This window comes from Carassius gibelio, chromosome A18 (genome assembly GCF_023724105.1).
Source record: "Carassius gibelio isolate Cgi1373 ecotype wild population from Czech Republic chromosome A18, carGib1.2-hapl.c, whole genome shotgun sequence".
In the NCBI taxonomy this organism is placed as follows: Eukaryota; Metazoa; Chordata; class Actinopteri; order Cypriniformes; family Cyprinidae; genus Carassius; species Carassius gibelio.
Genome location: NC_068388.1, coordinates 1453750 through 1458749, shown reverse-complemented (window position 1 = coordinate 1458749; position 5000 = coordinate 1453750). Strand labels below are relative to the sequence as shown.

General features: G+C 35.2%; 1 protein-coding gene across 1 annotated transcript in view; it reads left to right on the top strand.

The window, feature by feature from the left end:
* nptnb (neuroplastin b) overlaps nucleotides 1-5000 on the top strand; it is a 45137-nt gene that overhangs the window by 35570 nt on the left and 4567 nt on the right. The gene's annotated exons all lie outside the window — the stretch shown is intronic.

The window sequence follows — 5000 nt, the reverse complement described above, 5'->3', positions numbered from 1 at the left end:
TATTGTATTTTTAAATAAAATCAATACTTTTATTCAGCAAGGATGTGTTAAATTGATAAAAAGTGATAGTAAAGAAAATATATTGTTAGAATATATATTATTAGAATTTTTTTTATTATTTTTAATAAATGTAGTTCTTTTTAACCTTTTATTGATCAAATATATTAGACAGCAGAACTGTTTCCAACACTCATAATAATTCAGAATATTAGAATGATTTCTAAATGATCATGTGATCGACTGATGTTACATGTGACACTGAAGACAGGAGGAATGATGCTGAAAATTCAGCTTTGCATCACAGGAATATATATATATTTTTTTTAAGTATATTCAAATAGAAAACTATTATTTTAAGTTGTAATAATATTTCACAATATTACTGTTTTTTCTGTATTTTGATCAAATAAATGCAGCCCTGATGAGCAGAAGAAACTTCTTTCAAAAACATTACAAATAGTAATGTTTCCAAATTTTGGTCTGTACTGTATGTGACCCTGGACCACAAAAAGACTCAAGGCAAAACAGGATAAATAAGCTTTTGATTGATGTGTGGTCTGTAAGGAGATAACGAGATGCAACTATTTGAAAATCTGGAATCTGAGGGAGCAAAAAAATCTAAATATCGAGAAAATCACATTTAAAGTTGTCCAAATTAATTCTTATCAATGCATATTACTAATAAAAAATTAAGTTTTGATATATTTACAGGAGGAAATGTACTAAATATATTTATAGAACACGATCTTTACTTAATATCCTAATGATTTTTGGCATTAAAGAAAAATCGATCAGTTTGACCCATACAATGTATTTTTGGATATTGCTACAAATATACCCCAGAGACTTAAAACTGGTTTGGTGCTCCTGTAACAAAAACAAATAGGATTTTTCCATCTGCTTTTGGATTACTGTTAAAAATAAGCTGTGGGTGACCACCAAAAGTGTATGATTCTTATGTGTTATTTGATTACTCATTGAACTATTGAAGCCTTGTTAGTTGTCGCCAAACTCATGAGATCTGATGTATTTTATGCTTGAGAATAAAAAGTGAAAATATCTTGAGCTTGTGTTAAACAGACAAAAATGCAACTAATTTCCAAATTTTAGGACTCATTCCTGCAGCACTCTATTGCAAGGCTAAAATGTCCAAACATCACTTCCCCAAAAGTGCTGAAAGAATCATTAATGGAGTTAGAATCAGAGCAGTAATTGTTAAATTGTCTCAGCATTTTATTTTCATGATCGTAAATGAAAGTAAAACATATTAAAACACTAATTTAAATAAACACAAATGGGTCTGTTGATTCTTCAGTGATCACCATTGCATTCATCCTCTTAAAAGTGCTGTCTGTGATTGATTATAGAGTTATTATGGAGCCACTGCCAAGAACAAATTGCGAATAGAAAATCATGAGGCATACTGCTGTCATCACTTTCACAATGACTTCTTATATCGTGTATATTCAGATGATTATGATGTACCACACAAACAGATGCCGCCATTAATAATGTATTCTGAATCAGGTTGTTAGCGGGTCATTTATAGCGTAGTAGCACGAGTGAATATTCATGAGAGTTGAGTCAGAGGAGAGCCACTGGGAAATACTGACCTCTATGCTTGACCACGCTTTACTCTGAGACCGGATCCTCCACTAGAAAGACAGATCTGAGCACTTGTACGCTCTTAAAGTTAATGAATAATTGATTCAGTCATCAGCTGCACATTATTCTCTCGTCTCAATAAGAGAAACAGAAATGGTAATATTATCCGGTTATTGCAAGATTGGAAACGAGGCTGAGTTTCTTTCTGAAATCCATTCTGTCGGTCTTTGGCCTTTTAAAAATAAAGCGTCCCAAATGTGGTTTTTGTAGAAATGCGATTGAAGAACCATATTGGGATTCCCCAAAAGAATCTAGAAAAGGGAAGCGTTCTTAAGGCAAAAGCTCACAGAGAAATAAAGATTTGCTGAAAATCTAATAAATGTTCTTTCTAAGACCATCCAGGATTTTGAAGAGTTTGTTTCTTCGTCAGATTTGGAGAAATTCAGCATTGCATCAGTGTCTCTAGTGAATGGGTGCCGTCAGAATGAGAGTCTGATAAAATCATCACAATAATCCACAGCACTCCAGTCCATCAGTGAACATCTGGAGAAGACAAAACCTGAAACACATCCAGCATTAAGATGATTTTAACTCAAACACATAGAGTCTATAATCATAATAACACTTCCTCCAGTGAACAAGTGTTCTGGTCTGAATCGGGAGAGAAATCTGCACAGATCAAGCACTGTTTAAACAGATCTAAACAAATCTGTGAGAGACAACAGCAGATGCACTGTTTGGTTGCTCATTCTGACGGCACCCATTCACTGCAGAGCAAGTGAAGCAAGTGATGCAATGCTACATCTCTCCAAATCTGAGGAAGAAACAAACACTTAGGGCCCTATCTTGCACCCAGCGCAATTGACTTTGTACACCGACGCATGTGTCATTCCTATTTTACACCTGCGCAAAGCGTGCTTTTCCCTCCACAGAAGCACGTCGCTAAACTAGTGAATGAACTTGCGCTCCCTGGGCGGTTCAGCGCAAAAAAGGAGGCGTGTTCCGGCGCAAACAATCCCTGGTGCTATTTTGCTGTTCCATTAAACAATTGTGCCACTGACCAGAAAAAACCTAGTCTAAAGTCAGTGGCGCGCTGCGCGTTGTTCATTATGCTATTTTAAGGGCGCATGCTTGACCATAATGTATAGCGTGCACAACGCGCATACACTTTGCTCATGTAATCTACACAGATGCAACAGTTATTTTTGCAAATCATAAATTGTTACACTAAAAAAATATTAACACATGAGATGACGGAAATCATTGTGGTGTGCCACGAAGATGTGAAAAAAAATAGGCATAAATCTAGCTTACAAATTATTCAGGCTAATTGTAGTAATTAAGGATCAGACCTGTTTGAGGTCATATATGTATATAAGGACATCTGACAAATTGGTTTGTCCGTCAAGAACCAGGAAAAAAAAAATCGATGAAACAATTGTGGCTATTTCCTCCCACGCCTGTTTAACCGACGCTATTCTGGGTGGGTTTCTCCCATCCCCATACAGCACAACTTCTCTGTCTTTCACTGCTCTTACAAGAACATCAGTCTCCTCGGCTGTGAACCGCTCCTGGCGTGCGCCTGGTAAATACGCCATAATAATAGCAATCCATAATGGAACTTGCGCACCTGCTTTTAAAGGGAATGTTGGATGACGCTCTGATTGGTTTATTTCACGTTACGCCCAAACCACACCTATGAATAATGAAGCTACTTCAGACCAACCCATTTTAGATTTGCGCCGTGCGCAAGAGCCATTTATCCCGCCGGGAAAATAGCAACAGCGCCGAGACTCGCCCACAAAGTTACTTGCGCTTCGCGCTTTGACACTTGCGTTTCAGATCGTTAAAATATGGCCCTCAATCTCAGATGATCTGAGGGTGAGTGAAATGTTATTTTAAAAAAACCTTTTTTTGAAATGTAAAGAATATTTTAGTTAATTAAAAGGTTAAAAAAGACTTTTGTTGTGTTCAGCTCAACTCACGATACATCTGTCTTATTCAGTCTCACTGCAGTCTTTATCAGATCACACAGGAAGTGTTTGTTTACATGTCTAGCGGTGAATTGCATAGGATGCATTGGGATTTCCCATGTACAAACCGAGCTACAGCTGGAATAGAAAATAAAAAACATATAAAGGTCAACATGACCTGTTTACTTTCACTAAAAACATTCCTGGTTTTATAAACCATTGATCCTTACATGTCTTTTCAGACCTATTCTAACAGTCAGTATCAAGTGCCATATATCATTATAAACAGGAGGACTTACAGTTTAAGTTTAACTCATTTAAAGTCTCAATTTTAATATTGTTTTCTGAAAGAATGAATGAAATTACAGAATTTTAAGAAAAATGCAAGCAACAATTGGGTGTTTTTTTACTCTGTACTCAAACAGAAAGTCCTAAAGTTTGGATATTTTTCTTTAGAAAGTTGTGTCTGGGTGTTTTACACTTTCAAATAAAATTTTGTTTAGATATACCATCCCCCAAACAATTTATTGCCATTTATTACAATATTGTTATCTGCGCTTTTAAGTAAAAAAACAGGCCTATTTCGTTAACTAACAATAGAGATGTGTCCAAAAACATTTTAATGAGTAAAGAAAATGGAAAGAGTGATATTGGATAACAAAACCAAACAAAACAATTTTTTTTCTTCTTCTGAGAAATATATTTTCAGTATGAACAATAAACACAAAATATGCAGCATATAGTAAAAAGAATTTCACAAATTGGTTTCTTCTGACGAATCAATGTTGGCAAAATATGATGACGTAATCACGTGCACTACGGCGCCTCTGAATATCCACTTTATATAATTATTTTTATTAGCGGTTCAAAAGTTATTAAGAATTTAAAAACAACAGTTATTTTTAGCCGCGGGCGGCTGTCTCGGTCTTTGAGGGTTAAGTAATGAAGATTATGATTAGAATGATATTTATAATGCAGCTCTAGTCCAGTAGCTATGTAGTGATTGTTGAAGCTGGTAACGTTAATATATGAAAGTTTATGGCAATAATAGATTTTGAAGTGTGTTCTGTGAGGCACTCTGTATTTTGAATCCCTGTCTGAAAGTCTCAACAGAATCTTGTTTTTTTCTTTATAATAGAATGGCTTCAAGTAAATAACAGGTGAAACTTAGTTTTTTTCCTTCTCCATGTGGCTTCATATTCTTTGTTGTTGGTAAGTTTGAGAACCTGGATGTCTTGAGAGATTGTCTTTGTCTTATCTAGTTATCAAAAGATATGAGGCTGTAGATTTCCTACTGTTACTCGTATGGTAGAAAATAATATTTTTTATCTTCTGGATTGTAGTAATATATCTGTGTGAAGTCAAGAGCTTGATGGATGAATCTCATGAAAACATACCTGGGGCATATTTCACCTTCATATT